Below are 16,629 nucleotides of genomic sequence, written 5' to 3'. Positions count from 1 at the left end.
CTTTAATATGTCCATGGCAATAGTATATCAAACACACATGTATATTAATGTATATTAACAAATACATTACAGGAGAAAAATGGAATACTTATTTGCTTATTTATTTTTTTAGCTGACTCTAAACTTAAGGCATTCTGTTGAAGAAAAAGAAAAAAAAAAAAAACCTACAGGTAAGTAATCCAGAGATAAATTTAAGAATCCTAACTCTATTGTCACACATATTACAATTTTCCAGATTCTTGTGCCCTCATCTGTGAAATCAGAAGTTTCTAAAAGTCTCTTTCTCCTCTATCATTTTGTTGAGCAGGAATATTTGTTATTTTAAAATATAAAACTAGTTGGGGACATGGGTCATATAATAACATTTGGTATATTAAAACTTTTTTGAAATATAATTTAATATCTCCCTCCCCTTCTCTGCTGCCCCCAGATTGAGTTTCTTTCTTTCTCATTATGCTGACTGTATAAAGAGGCTACTGATGTTGCAATAATCAAATATGTACTTGGGAGATGGTATGACATCTCAGAAACTGTACTAAACTGGAATTATAAATATATGTAAATATGTATGTTTTATATCTATGTAAATGTAAATTATCAACTCATTGTAGCTTTAATTCTTTCACTAGTTAGCACTGTCATCTTAAGCAAGTCATTTAACATTTCTGAGCAGTATTATCTATTCTTATTAGAGCCTTGCTAGACAAGATTACCTTCATTCCTCCTCGAGCTTTAAAATTATTTTATAATATATTATTTCATTGTATGTATAAAAAATGTATTCACTTTAAAGATAAATCTACATGTAGCCAGAAAAATATAAAGGTGTTCATTATTTTCTGGAGCTATACTGACATCCTTTGGTAAGGTTTTGACCGAATACAACTTAATGTAGAGATAGAAGAACAGAGAGATGGACAATTAGATGCTTGATAAATAAAAAGAATCACCCAGATATATTTACATCTACCTCCACACACATTTGGGAGTGAAACTCAAATTTCTGAGGTGGGGGGAAATATATATATATATATATATATATATATATATATATATATATACATACACACAGACATATACAGTCTCCTTTATATATAAAGGAGACTGTGACAAGTCCAAAGCCTAAATATTTTAATGACATTAATTGCACATTTAAGTTATGAATAAAATATTTTATCTGCAGAATATAAAAATGCAATGCATATAAGATTAAGGAGACAAGACTGCCTCATAGACATTCCAAAACGATCAGTAAGGTATGATCTCGTATGGCAATAAGTAATAAAAATAAGGTATCTGGAGAATCAAAAAAGAAAGTTCACTGCAAGCAAAAATAAATAAAAATCATAAACCTCCACCCAAATCACTCTGGAAACGTATCAGATCTGGCTGCAACGTGACTTGGCACTCCGTTAATACTTGTATTTCAGTAGTCTGGTGTAAGGATGGTGCAGGAATATATATGTCAGAAGAAGTGTCTATTAAAGAAGAATTGCAAGAAGCCGTCCAGTTCCTGAGATTGCGTTAGGGACGCAGCCGGATTAGATTGGGCTGATTACCTTCGCCTCGGAACAGAGAGTCTTTCTGCCCTGCGGGGGAGGGGAAGCCTTTCATCCCCAGCCCCCGTCTCAGAGGCGCCCTCCCCTTCGCATTCACTTGCAAATAGCTGTGTGCTAGCAAAAGCCAGCACTTCCCCAGTCTCTAACCTTCCCATGGCGAGTACTGCCGCTCTATCAGCAGAACCTTTCTCTCCGAGTGAGGAAGGGCTTTTTTCCCCTCCTCTCCTTTTTTTTTTTTTTTCCCCTTAATCAGAAGCCCTGAATGAAAGCCAATCAGAGAGAGCTCGCCCCCCGTGTTCTTCGGTTCCCTGCCGTCCAGAGTTGAAAGTGATGCTGAGAGAAGGCTTGAGTTAGATTGAAGTAGCATCAGTGATAGAAAATAACAGCCGAAAACAAACAAAAAGGGGACGTAGTGACAATTTCTCCAGGGTGATTTTGGCTGGAACCAACTTCCGTTATCCAGAAGCTGATAAAAAAGGTAGGAAGACTTCATCTATTCCCCCCCACCACCCGCCGCTCCCCCCCCCTTTCCCCCACCAACCCCCTTAAGGTCTTTTATTTTCTTTCCAGGGGGTTGGGAAATGTTTGTTTTTAAGTTGTATTTAACAATTATTTCCAAATAATTATCTTTAACACATGAAGCAATCAATAAGCATAAAACTCTCTATATTAGATTCTAGAAAAAACTGCTTTGAATATCTCTAAGAGGTAATGTAAAACTAGATAAATTATATATTATGCTCAACAGTGGGTCCTGATATTAGAGTTTGTGAATTCATTCACTCTGAACAAATGCCAAAAATATATCATGGAGTGTAATTTGTCACGCTTATACTTGTTCGTCTTTATTTTAAAAATCAGTTGAAGAGGTAACCTTGTTGCTGTGAACTCTAGCATCATCTAACATTACTTTGCATTCCATATGAATGGATCCACTCTGCACTTATTTCTGGTCATAGTTCATCGTACGTTCAATATAAAGAGAAATGACAGGCAGAAGACAGATTCTTTGAAACTGTCAATGGCCACTAAGCATCTACATAAATAAAATAGATTGGCATTCATCAGAAATAGAAGAGGCATAATTCCTACATTCACATTGTGTATCTGAGTCAGAAGTGAGAGGGGAAAGGGGACGAAGGGGTCTAAATGCATGTAGTCAGCAATTGCAGCATTTATTGTCTCTGCTGCAATAAAATCCATATTTTATGTGGTGTTAAATTAATGCAGCACATTCCAAGTCCAAATGCATGTCCCCAACAAGTAACTACTGATAACACTGTAAGTATGGGCAAAAGCAATAGTCCGAAAGTGTTTTTACATCGCTATAATAAAAACCGACCACCTCCTTATCATTAAAAAGGGGAGGGGGATGTACAGGTGCAATCAAAGACAAACATCGTCTTAAAACTGCCCTATCATCTTTTGCTTAAAAAACAAAACAAAACAAAACAAAACAAAAAAAACACACCAGAAACCTCTTTCCTATAATAGTGGTTCTTCATTCCAGTAAAAGCTTCTGTTATCCAAAACTGCACATCCATTACTCTCAGCTGCTGGGAAATGCATTATTTCTTCTTCTTTTTTCTTAAAGGATCTATATTAAAAATCATCTGTCCCTCTGATGCTGACAACTGTTATACTTCAATGCATATGTTAGTAGACTTTCTCCCTCTACACCCTCCCCCTCTCTATCCTTCTTTAAAATGTAGCTACAAGAGCTTCTCTGTGGTGAATAACACTTGGCAAGAGTGTGCTCATTTTTTTAGGTCTGGTATGGTGAGGATTTTTAATTAGTAGAACTTTCATGAAAACATTATGTCATTGACAAGAGCTCTAGATTCATTTTTAGTTAAAGTGATGAAGAGAAAAGGAAGAGGTTGTGTCATAGAGAAGTAGGTAAATAAGTTGCATAAATCATCCACCTTGTCCCTGTTCCCTGCGGGGTAGTAAATGAGGCACATATGTATTCAGTGTCTAATGCATAAGGAAATAGTCGTTTATGAGGCGAGGGGAGGACGCACATATAAGCAGAATGTGTCTGCGTCTTAGGGACCCTTCAAATACAAATTCATTCTGATGACAAAAAACAGAGAGAAATGCTTCTTTCATTTGCTTTCACTTTTTTTTTCCAGCTGTTATTAAAGTATGAGTCAATGTCTGTTTTCAGGAATCAGATACTTTTTTGGTTTCAAATACTTGCTGCTAACAAATTGACTTTCCTGGTGAATGCATATGCCCTCCCTGACTCCAATCAAAGAATAGAATTCCTTGCACTTATATGTCTTGTGGAGGAGGCGGGGGGAGCCAGGAGAATAGGAAGGAACATATAGTGTGTAAGGCATCCACATACATATGCATGTATGTGAGGTCAGTGGTTAAATTCCCTGGTACCTGAACAGTGCTTTAGGTGATATTCCTAGATGTTTATAAAAACTAGCTATTTGGTGATACCAATACTAGACAGGTATTCAATTGAATTTTACACTATTTTTTTTATTACTATATGGAGATTTTTCTTTAAAAAAGAAAAAAAATAGGATAGAAAATTGATTTTTCTACCTAGGGAGATATAAATTTCTGGCACATTATTAAGAAACTAGTATAATATGAAAGAGGTATTTTTTTTTTTTCTTGAAAGAGTATACTTGAAATTGAAAGGTTAATTCCAAAATGTATGAACCCTGTTCAGGCTCTAGGATTCATTTCATGATCTTCACTTAATTTCTCATAAAAACAAATAACTGAGGCAGAGTATCTATTATCTAGGGGATTTTTGGACATAAGACTTCTTTTCTATGTCTTAACCTACTTTGCAGCAAGTGATAACACTGTGTCCTCCTGGAATATGTCATTTTTATACCAAATCATTCCGCTAGGCTGCAGCACACGAACAGCATTAGCAGCAATGATGCTGATTCAGCAGCAAAGTGAACCATATTTTTGTTAAGTGTTATTATCAGTAAGAGTGTTGCATAGTATGCAATTAATACAACTCATGGATATAAACCCAACTATCTCCAGTCTATCCCTTGGGTTTTAAAAGCACCAGCCATAATACATTGTTATTTCGACTACGCAAATTGCATTCTAATACTGTTGTCACATTAGAAATGCTCGTAAAATACTGAAATAAAGTAACAAAGTATGAGCAGAGAAATATAAGCATTATTTGTATCAACCATAAGTAATTTTATGCAGAGATTTGACCTCCAAACTTCAGGTCTATGTTTGAAAACTCTACTTTTGTTTAACCTAAAATATTATCTGGTTAGGGTTTCAGAAAAGCCACTTTACTAACCATATTATATTTAGCAGTCATGTCTGAAATAGGCTGAAGTTAAAAACCAAGTAGCAAGAACAGTGCTCTCATTCTTGTTAGGCTTATACTGAGCAATGGTGATATTGACCAAGCATTGTACTAAGTATATATGGTCCCTCTTATGAATATTTTGCAAAGGAAATCAGAGCCCAAGGAATATCATCATGAACACATATTTGAGAAATGAAAGTAAACATAGGAAAATATATTTTCCCTTTCTTGACACTTTGTTCAGACCAGTGAATTCACTGAGAAAATTGTCTTTTGTCATAATTAAAATAATTTGAAATATGCAGGTAGAAAGAAATGCCCTAAATTTAAACATTTTTTTTTTAAATCTGCCTTCTTTTTTTCTAGTTGAAGCAATTGGGTTATGTCCACAGAGCACTAATGTAACATTCCCTGTTTTTATCTCTAATAAGTTCAATACTCAAAATTACAGGTTTTTTTTTTTTTTTTCACGCCTAGGAACGAGAAAATTTCAATCAACAAGGAGTGCCTGTTTTCTAAGATAACAATATCAGCTCAGGGTCACCTCTCTTCACTTCTTCCTTTCTTGCTAAACAGCAGCCTCACTTCACTTGACATTTTAGTATGAGACTTGGAGCCCTTTCAAATCCAGTTGTGTTGTCTTTCGTAAGGATATCTAAAGTATGAGGCCATTTTTGCCTTTGCCATACCTCCTTTGTCACTGCTCACTTCAACTAACTCAAAAGGCAAACATTGTAAGAAAGCATCGAGCACATTAAAGTTGCAGATTGCTGGGCATGCATTATCCTTAATGTTATATTAACATTGATCAGTTAAATAACCTGAGAGTTTCGTAAAAAATTGTTTCAAAATAACTTTCACTTAACTCTTTACTATCAATGCAACTTCTTGCCAAAAAAAAAAGTAACTTGATCTTTTCAAGAATAAAGATGCTGTGTTTTCACAAATGTCTTTGTATTTTTATCCCATTTTTCTCTTGAACTGCATGTGATGATCTAACCTCTCCAGTACTAAGAGATGTTTGTTAAACATTACCACATTGGTGGTGGGTTTAAAGAAAGGGGAAACTGGAAATTGAAGAAGAGTGAATAAAATAAAATTAGATTTTACCTCATTTTAAGGACTCAGGGCATTTCTTGAAAATAATGACTGCCTTTGGGAGTTGCAATGCCCTCATAGAAAAACCCCCTGGTAGCAGAGGGATGTAGTAGAGAGTTTGTCGGTAACATTATAGAGCACTTTACCAAACCATGTGCTCTCTATATGCTCCCCCTTCTTTTGAAAAGCAGCCTTGATTCTCCATGCTCTCCATGATGCACAAATACATAACGTTGAGTAACATTTTGACTTCAGGACAGAATTAAACAATAGGCTACAAGGTATAATACAACATTGCTTCACAACAAGGAATTCAGCATTAAGTGACATGTCTAAGCACTTCAGAGCCCTGCTAATGCTCAGAAATTTTGCAGTGCACTCTCTCTCTCTTTCTCTCTCTCATACCCCCTCCCTTTTTCCCTCTCTCTGTCTCCCTCTCCTCCCTCCCCTCCTTTATTTATGGCAATTACCAAGGTCCTTGCATGAGTGTTCCATGTGCTTTTTAAAAATATTACCCTATATGAAATAATATTTCTCTAAATCTTGTGGTTTTTATAGCCAGTATTCTATCAGCAGTCACATTCTACATTTGATTTATTACATTATTCTTTGCATTATAGCATAAAGTGTATGACAGTTCAGTTGGCTGGGTTCATGTCCTTTAAAACTAAAGCAATTCTTTTAGATGTTCTAACACCTAGGCTTTTAAGGAATTGAACTTGGCATCAATGTAGTTTACTTCACTAGCAAGCAAAGTATGGGAAATTCAGCATTTATTAATGGAATGACTTCTCCAAAGTATCAGAATGTAGAGTGCATAGACATGAGTTATTATGTTCCGTACATCGGTTTATTGATTGGGAATCTTTGTTGATTTACTGTAACAGAAGATATTGAGATAATTTGACAGTCCTGATTTTAAAAATAAATTAAACATAAATTGCACTTTCCAGGAAGCAGTCTTTCATTAGACATGTTGATTCTTCTTTGTTGCATGATGCAAATATTGCCAGTTTGTAATGTAAGAATGTAAACTGATACATAATGAGCGAACGTCTATTGTAGATATTGTAAAGAACTATCATTGCTCCTTCTTATTTTCGGTAGAAAATTTGGGAGACATAAACTGTAACCATAGTCAAGTTAAGCAGAATATATGGAAAATTAAAATAATCAATAAATTGAATAAAGTAGTTTTTTTAACTTGGGTTATTCTGGTAATTCTCTGCAATGTTCATACAGTACTTACAAATACGATACTCAAAGTTGAAATTTGACATGGTTACATGAGTAGATCAAAGATAATCAATATATTTGCCTAGGTTATTAAGAACTTTTTTGCATAATGCTAATATAAATTTTTAAAATGTGACTGTTTCGCCTTTTGTATGGAACTCTACTCCCAATAAAACCAAGTTAAATCAACTCCATTTGAAACCATGGTAACTTCTGGGATTTCTAAAAGTAATGAATAATAACCATAATTCTTGAATCAGACTTCAAATTTTGATGAAGGACATAATATTTCTGGATAATTTAACTTACGAGAATTGATTTTAAATTATTAATATTTTATTTAGGTAGATTTGAATATATTTATACTATCTGAGGGACTTTACTGATTTTGTATTTACCATATAAATCTAAATGTAGAATATATTTATTATTTTATTTTAAATATTTGCTTTAAATAAACTAGAATATTCAAATTTTACTATCTCTAACTCATTGGTTTAAATCTAAATAATATGATTCACTATACTTTTAATGCCAACACTATAGTATTTATTTGCTTTGCTTTTAAAGAAAAGGGAAGAAGCCATTGGAATAGAGTAATATATGTTGACTTGTTAAATCAAATAAGCAAAAATTAAGTACACAATGACTAAAAATTAGCTTAGTCAAGTGTAACATTTTCTTCTTTTCTTTCTTCTTTTTTTCTTTTTGGATTTCTTCCTAAATCATGGTAAGTTGGAGGTTGTTCTTTCTCTGTCGTCTTGAACAGTATTTTGTCACCAGAGTGACTTTTTGATGTTTAGTCTCTGAAGAGAGAAAACCACCAACATGCACATTTATTCTCTCTACCTCTAGTTTCCTGAGTTTGAGGACAGTGGTCCCCCTTATCCATGGTTTTGCTTCCCACAGCTTCAGTTACCCATAGTCCACCATCATCTGAAAGCAGATGATCCTCTTTCTGACATATCCTCACAAGGTCACTAGTGGCCTCATGACACAGTGCTTACATCATTCACCTCATTTCTTCCCATCACATGGGCATTTTATCACCTCACATTGTCTTGAGAAGAAGGATGAGTACCCATATTTTGAGAGAGAGATAGAGATCACATTCGTGTAACCTTTATAATATTATATTGTTACAATCGTCCTATTTTATTATTTAGTGTTAATCTCTTAATATGCCTATATAAATTGGACTTTATCACAAAAAGTATGTATCAGGAAAAAAAAAAAACAAACAATTTTATGTATGGTTCGGTACTGCCTGCAGTTTCAGCCATCCACTGGGGGTCTTGGAATGTATTTCCAGCAGATAAATGGGGACTGCTGTAAAAGCCTTTGCCTATAAATAATAACCTATGGAAAGTCTTTATTTCTTGATCAATTCCTTCTCCAAGGCTTCAGCTATTTTTTTGGAGATTTGTTCAACATAGCATCCTAAATACAAGCATGGATCTAGAGGCACTCTTCCCTCTTTCTCCTTGACTTTTTCTTCGCGTGTGTGCATGTGTATAATTGTGTGTGTGTGTGTGTGTGTGTGTGTGTGTATTCCTACTGAAGTTAAGAGTGGAGATTTTCTATAGAATGTCTCTATGAAACAAAGGAGTATTTTTTTTCCCTATAGACATAAAACTTTCTGAATGGATGCAAGTAAAAATATGCGAACGCTCCATATTGTCTAAGAATCTCTTCTGTTCTAGCTACTATGACTTTTAAAATTTATGCCCAAATTTTCCACATTTAATACCTAGTTATTTCTACATTTTGAAAATTAATTTGTAAAAATTCACTATCATGGGAATAGACACAAATATTTCTTACATTACTAATAAATAAATAAATAAATAAATGCTGGGGAAATGAATTAGCCCTACAATCTAAGTTACAATGGATCATATCTTAACTAAACTTTTTTTTTTAGAATTGGATTAGTGTTCATCAGAATATGAAATTTGAACAAAGTGGGGGGAAACAGTGTTTTCATTTTTAGGACAAAGCCATGTGATTGTTAGGTGTATAATCTGTACTTGGCATCCAGCACAGGGGAGATTTGAAATTTGAGAAATGACTACATAATCTTGACCTCAGAGCAGAGACATCAATTCACTTCATTTTGTAGGTGGGATCTGTATCAAACTCATTTCTGGGCAGGTTCAAGGTTAAAAAAAAAATGTGTGAATTAGAAGAGCCTTGTCCTTTGTAGAAGCCAACTAAGATGTCCGATATAAACCATTGTCCTCAAAAAATCCTTGTGAGAACTGTCAATTTTTAATTGTGGCAGCAGGTGAAGTACCGTGATTATCTAAAGTTCACAATCATTAATTTAACTCTCTTTGGTTTTAGGCTATCATATTCTTTTGCGTGTTATATTTTTCATTTTCATTTTACTTTATAAGTTTAAATAGTTTCTAAACAATAACTTGTTCAATTTTCCCTCAGCTTCTCATTGATTTTATTCATTTTGGAGGAAGTTTCTATGAGCCGGACCCTAGTGCCACATCCAGAGATATAAAGATGAATCCAGGGCAAATCTTGTCCTTGAGGAGAGGTGGTTCTAATGTAACATAGTCACGATAAATATACTCACAGTAAATACTAAGAAATATTAGACAGTTATGTTTTAAATATTTCAATTTTTATAGAATAGCAGTGAATTAGGTACCAGAGCATCATTTAGGCATTCACCTGTTTCTCCACCTAACACAAAATCTTTAGTTTTGATTTTCTATTATTTAAACCACTGGGGGAAAAAAAAAACTCTCAGTATCTGGCTTAATTCATTCATTCTCTCATTCCTCCATTTGGCACATATTCTTTAAGTGCCTACCATAAGCCAGGCATGCTGCAAGCATCCAGAGATACATACAAGGAGAGAGAGAGAGAGAGAGAGAGAGAGAAACCCAACTAAAACAAACAAAACCTCTGCTGCAGTGAGGCACGAGATGAATAAACGCATGATTTGTAATTATTGCCCAGTTTTGGTCAGAAAGATGAGTAGAGTAGTACGGCATAATTTTGAAATGAATAATATGGGGCTCTAATTCACCTATTTTTTTTTTTAAATTGTATTCGATCCACATGATATCTTTCAAAAAAATGTCAGAATGCGTTAGATTAGTTCAAGATCCATTTTTGTGTACCCTCAGATTCATTCAGTGGATTCTGAATTGGTGTTTCAGTTAGGAGCCGCCCTCTTGGCTGGTGATGTATGTTTTACTTCCTTTTGGTGGTAGCCAATTGTCATCTTGCATCAAGGACCCAAATTTGAGACCAATATGTGCATCGCAGACAAAAAGTCTAATGAAAAGGTTGTAACTGAAGACCAAGTAGACCCCCAAAATCTATTGCTGAAAATCATTAACAGAAGCTCCCACATCCCCTCAAGTAATTAAAATACTCTCTGCCATGGAAGCCATTGAGTTTGCAACTTGGTCACTCTGAGAAAAAGCTTTCCTGCTACGGTATTCTGTTTTTGCGAGGACACCTGATGAAGGTTGTATATAATAGACTACGCAGTCATAAGGCAATATGCCAGACACATCGAGATTGCCTTTCTTGGAATGGTAAGACTGGCAAGAGTGCCTTTCCTAGAATTTCTTTGATGGATAAAAGCGTGGAGGATGGCACCAAGCTGTCTGGCTTCAAATCCTGTCACTTACTATGTATTTAATATTTAATATTCCGGATAGATTTCATCTGGAAAATGAGGTGGAGAATTGTACCTACATAATAGTGCGTTTGTTATGATTTTTAGAAATTATAAATGTAAAATACAATACACCTGAAAATAGGTGTTCTAGGGCTACACGTTATTGTTACCTATTATTTTTATTGGTATTATTATTACTATATATAAATTCATGTGATCTATGCTTTTTTTTTTGAAAAAAATTTTAAAGATTTAATTTGAGAGAGAGGAGGGAGAGAGAGAGAGAGAGCACAAGCGGGGGTGGGAGGAGCATAAGGAGAGGGAGAAGCAGACTCCCCACTGAGCAGGGAGCCAGCTGCTGGACTACATCTCAGGATCCTAGGATCTTGACTGGATCCAAAGGCAGACTCCTAACCGACTGAAATACCCAAGTGCTCTGGACCTATGCTTTTTAAAATTAATATCGAAGGTGCTTTATTTTGAAATAGCATACAATATGACCTGGGCTACCAATTTTTCAAAATTTTTAAAAATTTTAACTTATACCATATAACAATAATTTTGTGCTTGAATGGAAAGTTCTTGTTGTTTTAGGTCAAATTCTGTCGCTAATTCTACTGATAACATCACAAACTCTTTATTTCATTTTTGTTTGTTTGTTTGTTTGTGAAATGGAAGTTTGAATCACATAATTTCCAAAGACACAGCTTATCTATGGTTAGAATTCGAAAGGGCTCCTACCATCTACTGCGGTAACTGACAAGGGCTCAGTATATAACTGTTATATAACTGTTATGCTCATCCTCTAATGATTAGAAAATGTTAGCTGCATAAAGAAAGAGTGTAACCAGAAAACCTGAATTACATTCGCAGAATCACATATAGTAATTGCATGAACTAGGGAATTAATGGATATGAATTTTGAAAATGATGTTAAGGACCTAAAAAGGGGACAGATGAGGGAAAAAGCATTAGAAAAATAGAGACTTGGAGTTGTGAGTTCCATAAGCCACATAAACTCACTCAGGTGAAACATGAACCATTTCTGAATACATTGTAGTAATGGTTCTTTTCACAGATTCTCCTTCTTGAGGTCAGAGTAATGAGAATTAGAACAAGAATGATGAACAGAGGTAGTGCATTATAGAAATAATCCCATTAAATTTTGGATACCCATAAATCTCAAGAATAATTCTGCAATCTATATTACAAGCTGAAAGGTCAGTGGACTACCGCTTTCTTAGACTAGGTTCCAGAAACTGTCTGATGAAGACGTAGAATCTGCAGCAAAATGTGGAAATTTTAACAGGTTTTATTTAGATAATTCTTTCTTTTCATCCTTCATATTTAAGGTGGTATGAAGATCAATTTAAAATCACTTTTTTCCCTTCCTGTCTTGGGGCTCTATATGGCAATTTAAAAAGCATCTGAAATGAATTTTATGTTACAGAAACAAACCAAAACATTAAGGTCATAAAAATACATATTTCTGTTAGTCCATAAATATCTTTCATTCTAAAACTTCATTTTTAAAATCTAGCATTATATCACAGTTTTCATTTTTTAAATTTTACTTATAACCCAGGATTAATTAATATGCATATTTTAATTAAGTTTAAATATGCATATTTTAGAAGTTCACATATTGAATGAATATACTTAGTACTTTATTATCCAACCACATGTGAAGGAGAGGTGAGTCATCGTAGAGACTACAAAACTTAGCCAACAGATATAATTCTCTGAACATAATAAAGTTAGTCATTTTTGTCATAGCTATAGATTTATATTTATTATGTATTTATTTATTTAATCAAATTCACTGTCTTCTTATGTCATCTTTATTATCTGCTGTGATTATTTAATAACATTCATTCCCCCCCCAATTTTATTATAATATTTGGCTAAGTGATTTAATCTTATGGCTGATTAAGTTGTCTAACTTAAAATATGTTAATATTAGATATTTTAGTTTACTGGATTTTCTCAAATCATGTACTTTTAGAATTAAGCCTTCCAAAGATTAAAAATTAGACAGGATTTCTCTTTATTTTTAAAATTCTTTATGCTAGAGAATAAGTTCATTAACTTGCAGGTATTTTCATTTAGTTGGAAATCAGGTGAGAATCAAATTATGCAAAATTAAAGGTGAAATTAATTATAAAAGCCTAAACAAAAGAGATGTTGTTGAATAATTAATTATGCAGGCTAAATAATCATTTCCCTTCAAAATTCTTCAAATTCTTCAAGGTTTTAAGCCATTTGATGTGTTGTTTTGAATAGCTGCATTTTAAAATACTATCAATGATACTTCAAAAAATTAATTAGAAAGTTGAAATGAGTTTATATTTCCTAAGTATTGTCCCATTTATAGGGTAAATTATTGCTAATATTTCTGGTAAAATTCTATTCACCTTTTAAGAGGCAAAATAATAATCTGCGGTCTTTGGAGCCACCTTGTGGTCATATTATAGCATATTAGGGAATGCTCTGGTTTCAGGTTCTTTTCCAACTAAGCACTTGGAAACATTGAAATCAATGTGAACTTAAGGGCTAAGAAATAGCATTAGAAATGGATCTTTTTTGATGAATTAAATTTAATTTTTACATGTAAATGTACATGTAAGGGTTATTATTTTGTAAAATCTAAAAAAAAATATTTTAAACAACACTTTTGAAGCAAGATACAATTTTTAACTTAAAATATATTTTGCTGTATATCTTCAAGTCAACCCAAACGACTCCTTAAATGTTCAACTTTCTCAAGCAAAGTGTCTTCTAACATCTTCTGGTTTACGTCACAAAGAAATCAAGGGCTGCGTTATTGCAAAACTTAAATGTAAATATGCAGATGGCATGAAAAGCAAACAAATGATCCTTACTGAATGTGCTTTTCAGTTGAGCTCATTGAAAGTTTAGGATGACAAATTTGTTTGCATTCATTTTTCCATAAATACTAGAATAATTTTTACTTTGTGTGGCATAACCTAACTCCAAACATCAAACCTTTTTTACTGTTTTTTTTTTTCTTCTTCTTCTTTTTCAATTAACCAAATAACACACTTGCATTAGAGCAGGACTCACACACAGTTACCGCATCTCTTATTTACAATGAAATACCTACACTTAAAAACAAAACAATAAAATTCTTTTCCAGAAACTAAAAATAAGCTCTTCTAGATTTTAAAATCTGGAACAGTCATCCCTTATATGGTTTTACTCCTCATTGTTTAATTTATTCTCTACAGGTAAAAATAAAGAAATTTGATTAGAATATATTTTCTTCACTCATTGCCCATAGCAGAAGATGAGAAAAAAGTTTCCTTTGATTTATTTCTATGTCTAGAGCTATATCTATAGTTATCTCTATTTTCCTATTTGTCCGTACCACTGGGCACATTTATGTGACCGTCCTGAAATAACACTGTTCATCAGCATAGCTTCGTCATCAACGTCGTCGTCGTCATCGTCGTTGTCACCTGACTCAAACTTCAGTTCCAAGACTGGACATGGGTTAGCTTAATCCCAATTACACCCCACAATGTGATCAGCTCCTGAATTGTCTCTTTTGGGGTACGTGGGATGATTGACTTCAATTAAAAGAATAAAGCTCATTGGGAACTGAAGATAAACTCATAAAATTACAAAAAAATCGTATGACGATCATTGCCACGTTCTGTGTGAAAGCCATAAGGTGTCCACCTTTATAGAGCAAATAGTTTTCTGTCTCAATTTTGAACACACCAGGTAGCCTCTTAATGTAAAACAAGTGGCCAGGGCATGTTATTTCTCATGCACAGCCCGATAGTCTGACTGAAAACAAAGATTACCTCGCTTCCCACTAAGCTATGTTCCCTCTGTCAACAGAAGTGCTTCTATTCTAAGAGGTATTATTATTGATTTGCTTTTATTCTCAAAAGACTGCTAGGCCTTTTTTTTTTTTCCTGCTGCACACTGTTTTGTTTTTATTTCAAACAAACATATAAAGTATTTATTTCAACTCCAAAAGGGAGAGAGAAAGTTAAATGTTGTGTTTAAGAGTTTAGTTAGAAATGTTTAAAGTTTAGATGAAACCTTTTGATGACATCATTCTCACATTTAGGACTCTTGCTTTGGGCAGTTTTTTTTTGCAGAATGAATGGTAGGCAGACTATCGTAAATATGGAGTGAAACTGCCCTGGTGAGTAGAAACTCAGAAACAACCCAAAATACTTTGAGTTAAAAATTTCTAGTTCCTTCTCAGTTTTAGTTTAAAACATAGCATACCTATTTAGCCTCAAGTGATAAGAGAGATGTCCATCATTAACCATCATTCCTAAGACCATATTTGAACATTTTATCATTTTTACTTAGGGCTAAAAATGCACTGTTTGTACGTTTTAATTCCCCCCGATATGATTGTTGATTAATCTTTTTAATTCTAACTCTATAAAAATTATAAAATTGATCATTTTTCTGATTCTAACTCAATGCTACAGAAAAGGTTCAAATTACATCTTTCCTCTTCCATTCAACCATATTTTTTTTAGAGTTTTTAGTATGTTTTGTAGAGTTTGCTAGGAACTTAGGTAATGGTTATAATTTGGTCCTTTCCTCAATGAGATGAAACTACAGTAGGAGAAAGCAACATTTAAAGGATAATACAGGGGCACCTGGGTGGCTCAGTGGGTTAAGCCTCTGCCTTCAACTCAGGTCATGATCTCAGGGTCCTGGGATCGAGCCCCACATGGGGCTCTCTGCTCAGCGGGGAGCCTGCTTCCTCCTCTCTCTCTGCCTGCCTCTCTGCCTACTTGTGATCTCTTTCTGTCAAATAAATAAATAAAATCTTATAAAAAAAAAAAAAAGGAAAATACAGGGGTGCTTGGGTGGTGCAGTTGGTTAAGCATCTTACTCTTGGTTCCAGCTCAGGTCGTGATCTCAGGGTCCTGAGACTGAGCCCCCATGTTCGGCTCCGCACTCAAGGCAGAGACTGCTTAAGACTCTCTCTCTCTGTACCCTGCTCCCACCCTGTGCTTTCTCTCTATATAAAATAAGTAAATAAATCCTAGAAAACAAAAAGGTAAATACAGTTGTAATTATTTAGTGTTTTGCTGGTAGGATAAATGAGGTTTTAGGGGAATGTAGATGAGGGAACATGACAATTTAATGATGGAAGAGATGAAGGGGAACTTGAAAGGTGTTATTTCATTATTATGATTTATTATTTAATTGGTTATTAAAGGTGAAACTAATGAAAGAAGAGACATGAATATGTGCAAATCCAAACCTCCTAGGTGATTTCTTCTCTCCCTGCTCTCATCATTCCTAAAGTATATTTTTCTTAATTCATTTTTCATATAATTATCCAGTTACTTATTGATTTTTCATTATAAAGAAGGCAATAAATTCAGTACCAAGATGTGATGGAAAATAAGTAATATTCAAATTTCTAACCTCAAATGCTTTCTGATATTTCCCAGGAGATAAGCAAAACAGAGATTACAATATGGTCTGATACTTGCCAGAAACAGTATAAGCACAGGGTACCATGAAGTTAAGAGGAGGGCAGATCCCAATGTTAGAGTCTAAGAAAGCCTTCCTCCGGAGATGAAGATTAAAACCGAACCCATAAAGCTGTGTAACTCATTAGCTTAAAAATTTCCCTGCACATTTCCATTTTGACAGATACTACTACAGAGTGGTAAATTATTCTCACTCCAGAGTTGGGAGTTCTCACTCTATGGTTTCAACTCTGCCACTAAGCAACGTGTGAATCTTGGCCAAGGTATTAA

The 16,629-nt window shown here is 34.2% G+C and overlaps 1 protein-coding gene across 1 annotated transcript in view; it reads left to right on the top strand.

Moving 5' to 3' along the window:
• The first annotated feature begins 1,472 nt into the window (after nt 1–1,472).
• LOC101677505 (cadherin-10) overlaps nt 1,473–16,629 on the top strand; it is a 172,531-nt gene continuing 157,374 nt past the window's right edge. The window contains exon 1 of the mRNA XM_004738087.3: nt 1,473–2,037. The gene's annotated coding sequence lies outside the window, so the exon portion shown is untranslated. The remainder of the gene's footprint in view (nt 2,038–16,629) is intronic.

Source organism: Mustela putorius, unplaced genomic scaffold (genome assembly GCF_011764305.1).
Source record: "Mustela putorius furo isolate JIRA1106 unplaced genomic scaffold, ASM1176430v1.1 tig00000407_pilon_pilon_pilon, whole genome shotgun sequence".
NCBI lineage: Eukaryota > Metazoa > Chordata > Mammalia > Carnivora > Mustelidae > Mustela > Mustela putorius.
The sequence above is the reverse complement of the archived record's forward strand: the minus strand, read 5'-3'. Positions and strand labels throughout refer to the sequence as shown.